Source organism: Tursiops truncatus, chromosome 2, assembly GCF_011762595.2.
Source record: "Tursiops truncatus isolate mTurTru1 chromosome 2, mTurTru1.mat.Y, whole genome shotgun sequence".
NCBI lineage: Eukaryota > Metazoa > Chordata > Mammalia > Artiodactyla > Delphinidae > Tursiops > Tursiops truncatus.
The window spans coordinates 73,138,170-73,157,245 of NC_047035.1; the positions used below are offsets into that span (position 1 = coordinate 73,138,170).

The 19,076-nt window shown below is 41.4% G+C and overlaps 1 protein-coding gene and 1 long non-coding RNA gene across 2 annotated transcripts in view; one reads left to right on the forward strand and one right to left on the reverse strand.

Moving 5' to 3' along the window:
- STXBP6 (syntaxin binding protein 6) overlaps positions 1-19,076 on the forward strand; it is a 275,447-nt gene that overhangs the window by 240,188 nt on the left and 16,183 nt on the right. The window lies entirely within an intron of this gene.
- LOC141277988 (uncharacterized) overlaps positions 10,576-19,076 on the reverse strand; it is a 115,726-nt gene continuing 107,225 nt past the window's right edge. Inside the window, exon 4 of the long non-coding RNA XR_012330010.1 lies at positions 10,576-10,745. This is a non-coding gene — a long non-coding RNA (uncharacterized lncRNA). The remainder of the gene's footprint in view (positions 10,746-19,076) is intronic.

Consider the following 19,076-nt stretch of genomic DNA (forward strand, 5'->3'; position numbering starts at 1 on the left):
ACTGTACATTCCTGCCACCTTTATCAAAGATAAGGTGTCCATATGTGCGTGGGTTTATCTCTGGGCTTTCTATCCTGTTCCATTGATCTATCTTTCTGTTTTTGTGCCAGTACCATACCGTCTTGATAACTGTAGCTTTGTAGTATAGTCTGAAGTCAGGGAGCCTGATTCCTCCAGTTCCTTTTTTCGTTCTCAAGATTGCTTTGGCTATTCGGGGTCTTTTGTGTTTCCATACAAATTGTGAAATTTCTTGTTCAAGTTCTGTGAAAAATGCCAGTGGAAGTTTGATAGGGATTGCATTGAATCTATAGATTGCTTTGGGTAGTAGAGTCATTTTCACAATATTGATTCTTCCAATCCAAGAACATGGTATATCTCTCCATCTATTTGTATCATCTTTAATTTCTTTCATCAGTGTCTTATAATTTTCTGCATACAGGTCTTTTGTCTCCTTAGGTAGGTTTATTCCTAGATATTTTATTCTTTTTGTTGCAATGGTAAATGGGAGTGTTTTCTTGATTTCACTTTCAGATTTTTCATCATTAGTATATAGGAATGCCAGAGATTTCTGTGCATTAATTTTGTATCCTGCCACTTTACCAAATTCATTGATTAGCTCTAGTAGTTTTCTGGTAGCATCTTTAGGATTCTCTATGTATAGGATCACTGTCATCTGCAAACAGTGACAGCTTTACTTCTTCTTTTCCGATTTGGATTCCTTTTATTTCCTTTTCTTCTCTGATTGCTGTGGCTAAAACTTCCAAAACTATGTTGAATAAGAGTGGTGAGAGTGGGCAACCTTGTCTTGTTCCTGATCTTAGTGGAAATGCTTTCAGTTTTTCACCATTGAGGATGATGTTTGCTGTGGGCTTGTCATATATGGCCTTTATTATGTTGAGGAGAGTTCCCTCTGTGCCTACTTTCTGGAGGGTTTTTATCATAAATGGCTGTTGAATTTTGTCAAAAGCTTTCTCTGCATCTATTGAGATGATCATATGGTTTTTCTCCTTCAATTTGTTAATATGCTTTATCACATTGATAGATTTGCGTATATTGAAGAATCCTTGCATTCCTGGAATAAACCCCACTTGATCATGGTGTATGATCCTTTTAATGTGCTGTTGGATTCTGTTTGCTAGTATTTTGTTGAGGATTTTTGCATCTATGTTCATCAGTGATATTGGCCTGTAGTTTTCTTTCTTTGTGACATCCTTGTCTGGTTTTGGTATCAAGGTGATGGTGGCCTCGTAGAAGGAGTTTGGGAGTGTTCCTCCCTCTGCTATATTTTGGAAGAGTCTGAGAAGGATAGGTGATAGCTCTTCTCTAAATGATAGAATTCGCCTGTGAAGCCATCTGGTCTTGGGCTTTTGATTGTTGGAAGATTTTTAATCACAGTTTCAATTTCAGTGCTTGTGATTGGTCTGTTGATATTTTCTATTTCTTCCTGAATCAGTCTTTGCAGGTTGTGCATTTCTAAGAATTTGTCCATTTCTTCCAGATTGTCCATTTTATTGGCATAAAGTTGCTTGTAGTAATCTCTCATGATCTTTTTTATTTCTGCAGTGTCAGTTGTTACCTCTCCTTTTTCATTTCTAATTCTATTGATTTGAGTCTTCTTCCTTTTTTTCTTGATGAGTCTGGCTAGTGGTTTATCTATTTTGTTTATCTTCTCAAAGAACCAGCTTTTAGTTTTATTGATCTTTGCTATTGTTTCCTTCATTTCTTTTCATTTATTTCTGATCTGATTTTTATGATTTCTTTCCTTCTGCTAACTTTGGGTTTTTTGTTCTTCTTTCTCTAATTGCTTGAGGTGCAAGGTGAGGTTGTTTATTCGAGATGTTTCCTGCTTCTTAAGGTGGGCTTGTATTGCTATAAACTTCCCCCTTAGAACTGCTTTTGCTGCATCCCATAGGTTTTGGGTCGTTGTGTCTCCATTGTCATTTGTTTCTAGGTATTTTTTGATTTCCTCTTTGATTTCTTCAGTGATCACTTCGTTATTAAGTACTGTATTGTTTAGCCTCCATGTGTTTGTATTTTTTACAGATCTTTTCCTGTAATTGATATCTAGTCTCATGGCGTTATGGTCAGAAAAGATACTTGATACAATTTCAATTTTCTTAAATTTACCAAGGCTTGATTTGTGACCCAAGATATGATCTATCCTGGAGAATGTTCCATGAGCACTTGAGAAAAATGTGTATTCTGTTGTTTTTGGATGGAATGTCCTATAAATATCAATTAACTCCATCTTGTGTAATGTATCATTTAAAGCTTGTGTTTCCTTATTTATTTTCATTTTGGATGATCTGTCCATGGGTGAAAGTGGAGTGTTTAATTAAGTCCCCTACTATGAATGTGTTACTGTCGATTTCCCCTTTTATGGCTGTTAGTATTTGCCTTATGTATTGAGGTGCTCCTATGTTGGGTGCATAAATATTTACAATTGTTATATCTTCTTCTTGGATCGATCCCTTGATCATTATGTAGTGTCCTTCTTTGTCTCTTTTAATAGTCCTTATTTTAAAGTCTATTTTGTCTGATATGAGAATTGCTACTCCAGCTTTCTTTTGGTTTCCATTTGCATGGAATATCTTTTTCCATCCCCTTACTTTCAGTCTGTATGTGTCTCTAGGTCTGAAGTGGGTCTCTTGTAGACAGCATATATAAGGGTCTTGTTTTTGTATCCATTCAGCTAATCTGTGTCTTTTGGTGGGAGCATTTAGTCCATTTACATTTAAGGTAATTATCGATATGTATGTTCCTATTCCCATTTTCTAAATTGTTTTGCGTTCGTTATTATAGGTCTTTTCCTTCTCTTGTGTTTCTTGCCTAGAGAACATCCTTTAGCATTTGTTGTAAAGCTGGTTTGGTGGTGCTGAACTCTCTCAGCTTTTGCTTGTCTGTAAAGGTTTTAATTTCTCCATCAAATCTGAATGAGATCCTTGCTGGGTAGAGTAGTCTTGGCTGCAGGTTCTTCTCCTTCATCGCTTTCAGTATGTCCTGCCACTCCCTTCTGGCTTGTAGGGTTTCTGCTGAGAGATCAGCTGTTAACCTTATGGGGATTCCCTTATGTGTTATTTGTTGTTTTTCCCTTGCTGCTTTTAATATGCTTTCTTTGTATTTAATTTTTGACAGTTTGATTAATATGTGTCTTGGCATATTTCTCCTTGGATTTATCCTGTATGGGACTCTCTGTGCTTCCTGGACTTGATTAACTATTTCCTTTCCCATATTAGGGAAGTTTTCAACTATAATCTCTTCAAATATTTTCTCAGTCCCTTTCTTTTTCTCTTCTTCTTCTGGAACCCCTATAATTCGAATGTTGGTGCGTTTAATGTTGTCCCAGAGGTCTCTGAGACTGTCCTCAGTTCTTTTCATTCTTTTTTCTTTATTCTGCTCGCAGTAGTTATTTCCACTATTTTATCTTCCAGGTCACTTATCCGTTCTTCTGCCTCAGTTATTCTGCTATTGATCCCATCTAGAGTACTTTTAATTTCATTTATTGTGTTGTTCATCATTGCTTGTTTCATCTTTATTTCTTCTAGGTCCTTGTTAACTGTTTCTTGCATTTTGTCCATTCTATTTCCAAGATTTCGGATCATCCTTACTATCATTATTCTGAATTCTTTTTCAGGTAGACTGGCTATTTCCTCTTCATTTGTTAGGTCTGGTGCATTTTTATCTTGCTCCTTTATCTGCTGTGTGTTTTTCTGTCTTCTCATTTTGCTTATCTTACTGTGTTTGGGGTCTCCTTTTTGCAGACTGCAGGTTCGCAGTTCCCGCTGTTTTTGACGTCTGTCTCCAGTGGCTCAGGTTGGTTCAGTGGGTTGTGTAGGCTTCCTGGTGGAGGGGACTAGTGCCTGTGTTGTGGTGGATGAGGCTGGATCTTGTCTCTCTAGTGGGCAGGTTCACGTCTGGTGGTGTGTTTTGGGGTGTCTGTGGCCTTATTATCATTTTAGGCAGCCTCTCTGCTAATGGGTGGGGTTGTGTTCCTGTTTTGCTAGTTGTTTGGCATAGGTTGTCCAGCACTGTGGCTTGCTGGTCCTTGAGTGAAGCTGGGTGCTGGTGTTAAGATGGAGGTCTCTGGGAGATTTTCGCCGTTTGATATTATGTGGAGCTGGGAGGTCTCTTGTGGACCAGTGTCCTGAAGTTGGCTCTCCTACCTCAGAGGCAGAGCCCTGACTCCTGGCTGGAGCACCAAGAGCCTTTCATCCACACGGCTCAGAATAAAAGGGAGAAAAAGTAGAGGGAATTAGTAGAAGTATGAGGAAAGGAGGGAAGGAAGGAAGGAAGAAAGAAAGAAAGGAGGGAGGAAGGAAGGAGGGAAAGAAGGAAAAAAGACAGAAAGAAGATACAGTAAAAATAAAATAAAGTATAATAAAGTTATTGAATTAAAAAATTCTTATTTAAAAAAAAAAGGGACAGATAGAACCTTAGGACAAATGTTGGAAGCAAAGCTATACAGACAAAATCTTACACAGACGCATACACATACACCCTCACTAAAAGAGGTAAAGGGGGAAAAATCATAAATCTTGCTGTCAGAGACCACCTCCTCAATTTGGGATGATTCATTGTCTAAAGGAGGGAAGGAAGGAAAGAAAGAATGAAGGTAAAGTATAATAACGTTATTAAAATTAAAATTATTAAAAAAAATTTTAAAAAAAAACCAGGGACGGATAGAACCCTAGGACAAATGGTGGAAGCAAGACTATACACACAAGATCTCACACAGAAGCATACACATACACATTCACAAAAAGAGGAATAGGGAAAAAAATCATAGATCTTGCTCCTAAAGTCCACTTCCTTAATTTGGGATGATTGGTTGTCTATTCAGGTATTCCACAGATGCAGGGTACATCAAGTTGATTGTGGAGCTTTAATCCGCTGCTTCTGAGGCTGCTGGGAGAGATTTCCCTTTCTCTTCTTTGTTCTCACAGTTCCCAGGGGCTCAGCTTTGGATTTGGCCCTGCCTCTGCGTGTAGGTCGCTGGAGGGCGTCTGTTCTTCGCTCAGACAGGACGGGGTTAAAGGAGCCGCTGATTCGGGGGCTCTGGCGCCCTCAGGCCGGCGGGGAGGGAGGGGCACGGAGTGCGGGGCGGGCCTGCGGCGGCCAAGTTGGGCATGACTTTGCACCAGCCTGAGGCCCGCCGTGCGTTCTCCCGGGGAAGTTGTCCCTGGATCCCGGGAACCTGGCAGTGGCGGGCTGCACAGGCTTCGCGGAAGAGGGGTGTGGAGAGTTACCTGTGCTCGCACACAGGACCCTTGGTGGCGGCGGCAGCAGCCTTAGCGTCTCCCGCCCGTCTCTGAGGTCCGTGCTTTTAGCCGCGGCTTGCGCCCGTCTCTGGAGCTCCTTTAAGCAGCGCTCTTAAACCCCTCTCCTCACGCACCAGGAAACAAAGAGGGAAGAAAAAGTCTCTTGCCTCTTCGGCAGGTGCAGACTTTTCCCCCCGGACTCCCTCCCAGCTAGCCGTGGTGCACTAACCCCTTCAGGCTGTGTTCACGCTGCCAACCCCAGTCCTCTCCCTGCGCTCCCAGCGCGCAGCCCGCCCCAGCGGGTGAGCAGACAAGCCTCTCGTGCTGGTGAGTGCCCGTCGGCACCGATCCTCTGTGCGGGAATCTCCCCGCTTTGCCCTCCGCACCCGTTGCTGTGCTCTCCTCCGCGGCTTCGAAGCTCCCCCCTCCACCTCCCGCAGTCTCCGCCCGCGAAGGGGCTTCCTAGTGTGTGGAAACTTTTCCTCCTTCACAGCTCCCTCCCACTGGTGCAGGTGCCGTCCCTATTCTTTTGTCTCTGTTTTTTCTTTTTTTCTTTTGCCCTACCCAGGTACGTGGGGAGTTTCTTACCTTTTGGGAGGTCTTCTGCCAGCCTTCAGTAGGTGTTCTGTAGGAGTTGTTCCACGTGTAGATGTATTTCTGGTGTATCTGTGGGGAGGAAGGTGATCTCCGCGTCTTACTCTTCCGCCATCTTCTCTGAGGTCCCAATCCTTACTTATTAAAGTCAATAAAATAAATTAAGCATCCAATTATAGTTATTTTAGATTTCAACTTCATTTTTGTACATTTTATATTAACTCAGCATTAAAAAGTTATGGCTTCCACAAAGTTATATAAAATTATTATAATTATCCTCTGCATTGTCATAACTTTTATTGCTATTGAAGTTCTGACATCACAATTGATATCACAACTTGTCTAGTAGGACCTGCTTTAAACTGGCTTCTCTTTCCTTTCAGCATTAGCCCTACCATCCTTGAAGGTATCCTCGTTGTCTGGCAGTAAGACATTTCAGACCTGAGTTTTCCTTGCCCCAAGGCATAGAATTCACTACTTTCCAAAGAACTTTGCTTTCTTCGAGCAGAAAACCGTGTTAGCCACCAAAACCTAAGTGCTAGGTTTGCATTTAATTATCAGTGTTGAAAAAAAAAAAGCTGAAAGCTGCTATTGCCAATGTTTAGACACTCTTAAGGACAGAGCTGGACCCAGTGTTCCTTGTTATTCACATTCATTTTTTCCAAATTCGTTTATTATACACTCTACCTATAGTAAGAGACTGATAAAATTTTAATGATTTTTCTAAAATTTGTCAACAAATTAGGCAGTAGAAAGAGATTGGAGTCTGCTGGGGGTGGCCGGTAAGTAGCATGGCATGAAATCAGGAAGGACTGCTTTAGCTGACTGTGTTGTATTATGAGTGTGCCAACAAAAGGGTTGAGACAAGGAAGAAACATGATCAGGTTAGCAGTATGGAAAGACGGGCATGCTATGTTAGAGAACTGAGAGACCAGTGGCAGGAAAACCACCCAGGCCTCTGTGGTGGTCCGGTATGACCTGGTAGGTACTAGAAATAGAGTGGAGAGCTGGGTGAAGAGCCCTTGCTGAGATAAATGCCCTGGACTGCATGAACATTTGGATGTGATGGAGAGTTAAAGGTGAATTGAGTGTAGGATGCTGGGTGACAGAAGAGCCATTAACTAATAGTGAATTCAGGAGGCGGAAAAGGTCAGATGGAGGGTGAGGAGGGAAAGAATAGGCTAATGTTAAGGTAAAATATGAGAAGCGGACACGTATAGATTATGTCTAACCCATGTTTATTCTACAATAAATGTGCTGAATGAATCAGATATTACTAATACTGCAGTGTATATTAAGTTCATACTGCACTACCAACACTATGATAAGTATATATTTTATTTAATTCTCAAAACAAACTCTATGAAAAAGAGGTACTGTTTTTATAACCATTATGCTTATGAGAAAAACACAGGCTCACAGAGCTTAAGGAATTGACCTGAGGTCACAGTGCTAGTACATGGCAGAGACATACTCAAACCCAGACCTCTCTGACCTCACAGCCCTAACCAAGAAAGGAATGAAACTGACTGGGAAGAATCAAAGTGATGGGGGTTCTGGGGAGGTTATCAAGAAACAGTGTGTTATAGAAGCCCAGGGCAAAAGCAGCTTTTAAGTCAGCCCACTTGTAGTCCAGTGGCCAAGTGAAGGAAACTTAAGCAGTAGACTTGGTAAGTCATTGATGAATTTGAGAGACAGTGTTAGGAGAGTGGGCTGGAAGCCACTTCACTAAAAGTAGAGTGCCTGGGAATAGGAGTAGACTCTTCCTTCAGCAAGGTTCAGGGTGAGTGAGAGTAGGGAAGGAAAGATGAGCTAAAGTGGAAAGCTTAACGGAAAGACTCTTTAGTGCCAGATAACTGAAGTGTCTAAATGGCTAAAGTGTCGGCTATGTGCCCAACACTAAGTGCCGTACTTGTACAACCTCATTCATTCTTCCCAACAATCTTTTGAGGTAGGTACTAGATCAACCCTCACGGAAGGTAAGGAAACAGACTGAAGCCCAGAGGGTAAGGTATTCATTCAAGGTCACACAGCTAGCAAGTACCAGGCTGCCCATGTTGAACAGAATTTGTTTTGGCCAGTAACATTGTAGAGGGTTTTCAAATTGTATCTATCAGGACTTGAAACTGTGGTTATTGAAGTAAAAAGCCCTCGCCTCCAACTGTAATAAAAGCAGAGAGCTGCTGATCGTCGCTGCCTTATTGCCATACACACCAAAGACAGAGAACAAAATTTTACCAAACTTAGAGGCACTTCAGGTGGTTGACCTCAGGAGAAGGGTTCCCTCTTTGAAGCTGAATTTCAGCCACCCTTCTGAGAACAAAAGAGAACCAAAAGAAGTCCTGATTCCCTCTGAGAACAAAAGAGAACCAAAAGAAGTCCTGATGCCCTGTAACTCCTGGAAGAATATGTTCATAAGGACCAAGTTTCAATGAATATTAAAAGACTGGTGGGGCTTCCCTGGTGGCGCAGTGGTTAAGAATCCACCTGCCAATGCAGGGGACATGGGTTTGAGCCCTGGTCCGGGAAGATCCCACATGCCGCGGAGCAACTACGCCCACGCGCCACAACTACTGAAGCCTGCGTGCCTAGAGCCCATGCTCTGCAACAGGAGAGGCCACCGCAATGAGAAGCCCACACACCACAATGAAGAGTAGCCCCCGCTCGCCACAACTAGAGAAAGCCCGCACATAGCAATGAAGACCTAACGCAGCCAAAAATAAATACAAATAAAATAAATTTTTTAAAAAAGACTGGCGAATTTCTTTACATAGCCTGAGTTTAAGCATTTAAAGGACGTGAATAAAATCCTAAATGTTTGAGCCTTGCCATTGAAAATACTGGGACAGTGAATTGAAAGGAGGGTATGAACTCATACCTTTTATAGGACAGGGAGGGTCCATTGGGCTTTCTCCTGAGTTCTTAGCTATGCACATGCCTTTGACTCGGGAACAGGCGGAGGTTCCACTAAATTACTTTAACATTGCCAGCAGAAGAGAATCACCTGATAGAATGGTCCATTCTTCTTCCTTTGGTAATACCAGCAACAGATAACTCCAAGGTCTCCTTCAAGTAGACTTTTGAGTTTATGGGTTTACAAAGTATTCCTGAACTCTGAGTCCATTTTTCTTTGTCATCCAGCTGCAGGAAACAAACAAGTTTCATGGTCCCTGAAATTAGCCACCAACTTAAGACAAAAGATAATTCTGGAACTGCCACTCAGCATGCTATATCTGTTCTGCTGCCTCTATAAAGCAAGCCTTTTTAATGTAATTATATGACTAGTCCATCTATTGCTAAAATGATGAGGACAGCCTGGATTGATTTATCTTTCCTGCTTTAACTTAGCAATCAGTATACTTTATTGTAGCATTTCCCAAAACAGATTCTGCAGAAATCCACCCTAAGATAATCTATGCAGAAGGAACCTGTGAGTAAATATATTGGGGAAATTCTGCTAGCAGATCTTTCCTGCTCCCACCCCTACCTTCTTTTGATTACAATCTATGTTCGTATATTAAAGGTTTTCCAAAACCTTTCATTTCCCAGTTTTTGTTTGCCAGTTTTCCAAAACTGGCATTTCATAAAGTCATGTACCATAGAATTGAGCTTTCTATGTAGCACTGTTTTAAACCACAGAACCACTTTGGGAAATGCTGACATAGTTGTTCAGAGCTTTGAGGTCAACTCTCAGTTTCTATGTACTCAGCTTTTTTAGAGTCCATATATAAGTGAGGTCATGCAGGTTTTTTTCTTTCTGTGCCTTGCTACCATGGGCAGGGAGGTGGGGGAAATGGGAACGTGTTGGTCCAAGGATACAAAGTTGAAGTTATGTAGGATGAATAAGTCTAGAGATCTAATGCGTAGCATGACTATAGTTGAATACTAGAAGTCTGCTGAAGAGTGATTTCAGGTGCTCTCACCACAAAAAAAAAAGGAAAAAAAATGGTACCTACGTGAGAAGGCTATGTTAAAATTAACTTGACTGTAGTTATCATTTCACTATGTATATGTATATCAAATCATCATGTTGTACACCTTAAATATATACAATTTTTATTTTACAAAATGATTTTTTAAAAAGAGCTTTGGGGTGAAGATCTAGGTGAACGTGGGCAAGCTATCTCCCCTTCCTGACCACCTGTTTCCTTAATTGTAAAGTAGGGTAAGAATATATTTCTTTGAGGAATTTGACAGTTTAACATAGCACTGCACATAGTAACCATTCAGTGAATTGTAGCAGTTTCTGCAACTAGCTGATGTTCACACTGCATCAGTGCCCAGCATGGGTTAACAACTCTTCCTTTTGGAAAGCTGATGTAACATAACCTGGATTTGTAACAGAATTTATCTGATTAGTCACTACCACAAAAGTACAAATGAAATTTTAAAATTTAGCAGTTTGGAAGAATCTCCCATCTCTAAGGGGCTCCTACAGGTTGTCCTACATTGAGATGCAGCTGTGTGATTAGTATTGATTAGTCAATGTAATGTAGAAAGAACTTGGTAATTTACCCAAGCTCTCAGATAATTAATGGAGACTGTGAAATAAGAACTAACTTGTTTCACCAGGTGGGACTTTGCATTTAATCACTCTGTAGAAATTAATATCATCATTATTATTTAAATTATTATTCATTTATAAAATGCTTAATGCAAGTCACAGTCCTAAGCAGAACCTCCTTGGAAGTATCACAATTACCATGCAGCTGAATTACCACCGACAGGGCTGGAGATGGCTGCTCATCTCAGGAAGCAGAATAGTATGTACACGGTTCAGAGAGCCTTTAGGACTGAAAAGGGACCCTGCCATCAGGGAACCAAGTTTCCACGTGACTTTTCTTGTCTTTTGCTCATATGGCCTCTAATGATAGAGAAGCTGGGCAATGAAGACTGGAAGTAGAAAAAAAAGAAAACACATCTTGAGTGCATCCTATAGATTTATACCTAAATTAATGTGAATGTCACTAATACTGGACCAGACTTAAGTGAACCTTATGTCTACCCATGAAAATACCCTTGGTAAAAAAAATTAATACAGTAGACAAGAATAGAATAGGAACTATTTAATCTACTCAAGGAATAAATAATTACTGAACACTTTGGGTATACAATATGAGAATTACTAATGTTCCTGGACTACTAACAGTTTGCATATAATAGATCTCCCTGGGGAGAGGAACCAAGAGGGCGGAGTAGAAGGACGTGCTCTCACTCCCTCTTGCGAGAACACCAGAATCACAACTACCTGCTGGACAATCATCAACAGGAAGACACTGGAATTCACCAAAAAAGATACCCCACATCCAAAGACAAAGGAGAAGCCACAATGAGATGGTAGGAGGGGCACAATCACAGTAAAATCAAATCCCAAAACAGGTGTGTGGGTGACTCACAGACTGGAGAACACTTATGCCACAAAGTCCACCCACTGGAGTGAAGGTTCTGAGCCCCATGTCAGGCTTCCCAACCTGGGGATCCAGCAACAGGAGGAGGAATTCCTAGAGAATCAGACATTGAAGCCTAGTGGGAATTGACTGCATGACTTCGACAGGACTGGGGGAAACAGAGACTCCACTCTTGGAGAGCACACACAAAGTGGTGTGCACATCGGAACCCAGTGGAAGGAGCAGTAACCCCAGGGGAGACTGAACCAGACCTACCTGCTAGTGTTGGAGGGTCTCCTGCAAAGGTTGGGGGGGGTGCTGTGGCTCACCATGGGGACAAGGATACTGGCAGCAAAAGTTCTGGGAATTACTCCTTGGCATGAGCCCTCCCAGAGTCTGTCATTAGCCCCACCAAAGAGCCCAGGTAGGCTCCAGTGTTGGGTTGCCTCAGGCCAAACAACCAACAGGGAAGGAACCCAGCCCCACCCATCAACAGTCAAGTGGATTAAATTTTACTGAGCTCTTCCCACCAGAGCAACAGTCAGCTCTACCCACCACCAGTCCCTCCCATCAAGCCTCTTAGATAGCCTCATCTACCAGAGGGCAGACAGAAGAAGCAAGAAGAACTACAGTCCTGCAGCCTGTGGAACAAAAACCACATTCACAGAAAGACAGACAAGATGAAAAGGCAGAGGGCTGTGTATCAAATGAAGGAACAAGATAAAACCCCAGAAAAACAACTAAATGAAGTGGACATAGGCAACCTTCCAGAAAAAGAATCCAGAATAATGATAGTGAACATGATCCAGGACCTCGGAAAAACAATGGAGGCAAAGATCGAGAAGATGCAAGAAATGTTTAACAAAGACCTAGAAGAATTAAAGAACAAACAGAGATGAACAATACAATAACTGAAATGAAAACTATACTAGAAGGCATCAATAGCAGAATAACTGAGGCAGAAGAACAGATAAGTGACCTGGGAAACAAAATGGTGGAATTCACTGCTGCAGAACAGAATAAAGAAAAAAAAATGAAAAGAAAGGAAGACAACCTAAGAGACCTCTGGGACAACATTAAATGCAACAACATTCGCATTATAGGGGTCTCAGAAGGATAAGAGAGAGAGAAAGGACCTGAGAAAATACTTGAAGAGATTATAGTCGCAAACTTCCCTAACAGGGGAAAGGAAATAGCCACCCAATTCCAGGAAGCGCAGCGAGTCCCGTATGGGATAAACCCAAGGAGAAACGCACTGAGACACATAGTAATCAAATTGGCAAAAATTAAAGACAAAGAAAAATTACTGAAAGCAGCAACAGAAAAATGAAAATTAACATACAAGGGAACTCCCATAAGGTTAACAGCGGATTTCTCACCAGAAACTCTACAAGCCAGAAGGGAGTAGCATGATATACTTAAAGTGATGAAAGGGAAGAACCTACAACCAAGATTACTCTACCCAGCAAGGATCTCATTCAGATTTGATGGAGAAATCAAAAGCTTTACAAACAAGCAAAAGCTAAGAAAATTCAGCACCACCAAATCAGCTCCACAACAAATGCTAAAGGAACTTCTCTAAGTGGAAAACACAAGAGAAGAAAAGGACCTGCAAAAACAAACCCAAAACAATTAAGAAAATGGTAATAGGAACATACATATAGATAATTACCTTAAACGTGAATGGATTAAATGCTCCAACCAAAAGACACAGGCTCGCTGAAAAGATACAAAAACAAGACCCCTATATATGCTGTGTACAAGAGACCCACTTCAGACCTAGGGACACATACAGACTGAAAATGAGGGGATGGAAAAAGATACTCCATGCAAATGGAAATCAAAAGAAAGCTGGAGTAGCTATACTCATATTAGATAAAATAGACGTTAAAATAAAGAATGTTATAAGAGACAAGGAAGGACACTACATAATGATCAAGGGATCATTCCAAGAAGAAGATATAACAATTATATATGCACCCAACATAGGAGCACCTCAATACATAAGGCAACTGCTAACAGCTATAAAAGAGGAAATCGACAGTAACACAATAATAGTGGGGGACTTTAACACCTCACTTAAACCAATGGACAAATCATCCAAAATGAAAATAAATAAGGAAAGGAAAGCTTAAATGACACAATTAACCAGACAGATTTAATTGATATTTATAGGACATTCCATCCCAAAACAGCAGATTACACTTTCTTCTCAAGGGCGCATGGAACATTCTCCAGGATAGATCACATCTTGGGTCACAAATCAAGCCTCAGTAAATTTAAGAAAATTGAAATCATATCAAGCATCTTTTCTGACCACAATGCTATGAGATCAGAAATGAATTACAGGGAAAAAAACGTAAAAAACACAAACACATGGAGGCTAAACAATACGTTACTAAATAACCAAGATAACACTGAAGAAATCAAAGAGGAAATCAAAAACTACCTAGAGAAGATGGCGGAAGAGTAAGACGCGGAGATCACCTTCCTCTCCACAGATACACCAGAAATACATCTACGCGTGGAACAACTCCTACGGAGCACCTACTGAACGCTGGCAGAAGACCTCAGACCTCCCAAAAGGCAAGGAACCCCCCACGTACCTGGTTAGGGCAAAAGAAAAAACTAAACAGAGACAAAAGGATAGGGACGGGTCCTGCACCAGCAGGAGAGAGCTGTGAAGGAGGAAAAGTGTCCACACACTAGGAAGCCCCTTCGCGGGTGGAGACTTCGGGAGGCGGAGTGGGGGAGCTTGGGAGCCGCGGAGGAGAGCACAGCAACAGGGGTGCGGAGGGCAAAGCGGACAGATTCCAGCGCAGAGGATCGGGCCGACCGGCACTCACCAGCCGAGAGGCTTGCCTGCTCACCCGCTGGGGTGGGCGGGACTGGGAGCTGAGGCTCCGGCTTTTGTCGGAGCGCCGGGAGGGGACTGGGGTTGGCGGCGTGAACACAGCCTGCAGGGCGTTGGTGCGCCGCGGCTGGCCGGGAGAGAGTCCGGGGAGGGGTCTGGACCTGCCGAAGAGGCAAGAGACTTTTACGTCCCTCTTTGTTACCTGGTGCACGAGGAGAGGGGATTAAGAACGCTGCTTGAGAGAGCTCCAGGGACGGGCGCGAGCCGCGGCTAAGAGTGCGGAGCCCAGAGACGGACATGGGACGCTAAGGCCGCTGCTGCCGCCGCCAGGAGGCCTGTGTGCGAACACAGGTCATTAGCCACACGCCCTTCCGGGGAGCCTGTGCAGCCCGCCACTGCCAGGGTCCCGGGATCCAGGGACGGCTCGCCCGGGAGAACGCACGGCGCGCCTCAGGCTGCAACGTCACGCCGGCCTCTGCCGCTGCAGGCCCACCCCGCACTCCGTGACCCTCCCTACCCCCCGGCCTGGGTGAGCCAGAGCCTCCGAATCAGCGGCTCCTTTAACCCCGTCCTGTCTGAGCAAAGAACAGACGCCCTCCAGCGACCTACACGCACAGGCGGGGCCAAATCCAAAGCTGAGCCCCTGGGAACTGTGAGAACAAAGAAGAGAAAGGGAAATCTCTCCCAGCAGCCTCAGAAGCAGCGGATTAAAGCTCCACAATCAACTTGATATACCCTGCATCTGTGGAATACCTGAATAGACAACGAATCATCCCAAATTAAGGAGCCCTGTGGATGAAAGGCTCTTGGTGCTGCAGCCAGGAGTCAGTGCTGTGCCTCTGAGGTGGGAGAGCCAACTTCAGGACACTGGTCCACAAGAGGCCTCCCAGCTGCACATAATATCAAACAGCAAAAATCTCCGAGAGATCTCCATCTCAATGCCAGCACCCAGCTTCACTCAACGACCAGCAAGCTACAGTGCTGGACATCCTATGCCAAACAATTAGCAAGACAGGAACACAACCCCACCCATTAGCAGAGAGGCTGCCCCAAATCATAATAAGTCTACAGACACCCCAAAACACACCACCGGACGTGGACCTGCCCACCAGAAAGACAAGATCCAGCCTCATCCACCAGAACACAGGCACTAGTGCCCTCCACCAGGAAGCCTACACAACCCACTGAACCAACCTTAGCCACTGGGGACAGACACAAAAAACAACAGGAACTACGAACCTTCAGCCTGCAAAAAAGGAGACCCCAAACACAGTAAGATAAGCAAAATGAAAAGACAGAAAAACACACAGCAGATGAAGGAGCAAGATAAAAACCCACCAGACCTAACAAATGAAGAGGAAATAGGCAGTCTACCTGAAAAAGAATTCAGAATAATGATAGTAAGGTTGATCCGAAATCTTGGAGATAGAATGGACAATAGAATGGACAAATTGCAAGAATCAGTTAACAAGGACCTAGAAGAACTAAAGATGAAACAAGCAACGATGAACAACACAATAAATGAAATTAAAAGTACTCTAGATGGGATCAATAGCAGAATAACTGAGGCAGAAGAACGGATAAGTGACCTGGAAGATAAAATAGTGGAAATAACTACTGCAGAGCAGAATAAAGAAAAAAGAATGAAAAGAACTGAGGACAGTCTCAGAGACCTCTGGGACAACATTAAACGCACCAACATTCGAATTATAGGGGTTCCAGAAGAAGAAGAGAAAAAGAAAGGGACTGAGAAAATATTTGAAGAGATTATAGTTGAAAACTTCCCTAATATGGGAAAGGAAATAGTTAATCAAGTCCAGGAAGCACAGAGAGTCCCATACAGGATAAATCCAAGGAGAAATATGCCAAGACACATATTAATCAAACTGTCAAAAATTAAATACAAAGAAAACATATTAAAAGCAGCAAGGGAAAAACAACAAATAACACACAAGGGAATCCCCATAAGGTTAACAGCTGATCTTTCAGCAGAAACTCTGCAAGCCAGAAGGGAGTGGCAGGACATATTGAAAGTGTTGAAGGAGAAAAACCTGCAACCAAGATTACTCTACCCAGCAAGGATCTCATTCAGATTTGATGGAGAAATTAAAACCTTTACAGACAAGCAAAAGCTGAGAGAGTTCAGCACCACCAAACCAGCTCTACAACAACTGCTAAAGGAACTTCTCTAGGCAAGAAACACAAAAGAAGGAAAGGACCTACAATAACGAACCCAAAACAATTAAGAAAATGGGAATAGGAACACACATATCGATAATTACCTTAAATGTAAATGGACTAAATGCTCCCACCAAAAGACACAGATTGGCTGAATGGATACAAATCCTTACATCCAAAATTCCAAAGGAGAATTCTTAAATTTTTTCTTGGCTATTTAGTATAGAATAAACTTAAAATGTCATTTCTTCTTAAGAGTAGGCAAGTATTTTTCAGTTTCTATTTTTTCTAATTATATTCACTAGTTTGGGGTCCTTTAACAGGCGTGAACATCTGTTATTCCAAACAATAAAAATAATCAAGAAGTATTTAAAACTCAATCCAAGAAAAATATTTAACTTGAGATATTCTGCTTATTTTGTAGAAAAATTCTGGAATGTATGAGAGAGTGAGTCTGCTGGACCATCCTGTCTGTATACACATGGTTCAGAGCCAAGGCAGGAAGCACCCTTCCACTCTCACTACCTCTGTTCCAGCCTGTCTACCTCATAGATGCAAGGGACCACACGCCCATGTGAACTGGACTTAGAGAAGGGCCTCAAATCAGGCCTAATGAATTGAGAAGCATGAAATATTTCTGTGCTCTAACTCTATATTCAGCCCATCTTTATACCATCCCTCAAATGAAGTGGCAACTTTAGAAAAGTATTGTTTTTAAAACTAGCAAATTCCAACAAAAGTTACACTGTATGTTTTTATCAATTTAAAAATCTTTTGCTTTAGTTTTTTGTTGGACATGTAAGGCTATTAACACAGATGTTCTTTATTAGTTCTGTAATTTCAAAATAATCTGCAATATGAAATCAGGACTTCAAATGGTACGCCAGAGTCAGAAACCACAAATTAAAGACATTTTGAAAGTATATCTCTTCTTTAGAGACATGGGCAAAAATAAATTTCTCTTTTGCAGTTAGTTCTCAAGATCGTATGGAGAATTCAGTGTACACAAACCTATACTAAGCATCTCATTCAGTCTATAATCTAAGATTTTAAGCTATGTTTTTATTTTTCCATGTAAAAAAAAGTTGAAAACAATTAACTTCTTAAATACTGGTAATCATAGTAGGTTGCACTAGTTGACTCTAAACTGTCATTATTTTAGCTAGCAAAACAGATAGCATCTTTGATCTGATCTGCATTAAAAATTCTCAATTTCAGAAAACAAAAAAAAAAAAAAAAAAAAAAACTACCTAGAGACAAGTGACAATGAAAACACAATGATCCAAAACCTATGGGATGCAGCAAAAGCAGTTCTAAGAGGGAAGTTCATAGCTATACAAGCCTACCTCAAGAAACAAGAAAAATCTCAAGTAAACAATCTAACCTTACACCTACAGGAACTAGAGAAAGAAGAACAGACAAAACCCAAAGTTAGCAGAAGGAAAGAAATCATAAAGATCAGAGCAGAAATAAATGAAGTAGAAACAAAGAAAACAATAGCAAAGATCAATACAGCTAAAAGCTGGTTCTTTGAGAAGATAAACAAAATTAATAAAACATTAGCCAGACTCATCAAGAAAAAGAGGGAGAGGAATCAAGTCAATAAAATTAGAAATGAAAAAGAAGTTAAAACACACACTGCAGAAATACAAAGCATCCTAAGGGACTACTACAAGCAACTCTATGCCAATAAAATGGACAACCTGGAAGAAATGGACAAATTCTTAGAAAGGTATAACCTTCCAAGACTGAACCAGGAAGAAACAGAAAATATGAACAGACAAATCACAAGTAATGAAATTTTAACTGTGATTAAAAATCTTCCAACAAACAAAAGTCCAGGACCAGATGGCTTCACAGGTGAACTCTATCAAACATTTAGAGAAGAGATAACACCCATGATTCGCAAACTCTTCCAAAAAACTGCAGAGGAAGGAACACTCCCAAACTCATTCTATGAGGCCACCATCACCCTGATACCAAAACCAGACAAAGATACTACAAAAAAAGAAAATTACAGACCAATATCACTGATGAATACAGATGCAAAAATCTTCAACAAAATACTAGCAAACAGAATCCGACAACACATTAAAAGGATCTTACATCATGATCAAGTGGGATTTATCCCAGGGATGCAAGGACTCTTCAATATACGCAAATCAATCAATGTGATACACCATATTAACAAATTGAAGAAGAAAAACCATATGATAATCTCAATAGATGCAGAAAAAGCTTTTGACAACATTCAACACTCATTTATGATAAAAACTCGGCAAAAAGTGGGCATAGAGGGAACCTACCTCAACATAATAAAGGCCATATACGACAAACCCACAGCAAACATCATTCTCAATGATGAAAAACTGAAAGCATTTCCTCTAAGATCAGGAATGAGACAAGGATGTCCACTCTCACCACTACTATTCAATATAGTGTTGGAAGTCCTAGCCACGGCAATCAGAGAAGAAAAAGAAATAAAAGTAATACAAATTGGAAAAGAAGTAGTAAAACTGTCACTATTTGCTGATGACATGATACTATACACAGAGAGTCCTAAACATGCCACCGGAAAACTGAGCTAATCAATGAATTTGGTAAAGTTGCAGGATACAAAATTAATGCCCAGAAATCTCTTGCGTTCCTATACACTAATGATGAAAAATCTGTAAGAGAAATTATGGAAACACTCCCATTTACCATTGCAACAGAAAGAATAAAATACCTAGGAATAAACCTACCTAGGGAGACAAAAGACCTGTATGCAGAAAACTATAAGACACTGATGAAAGAAATCAAAGA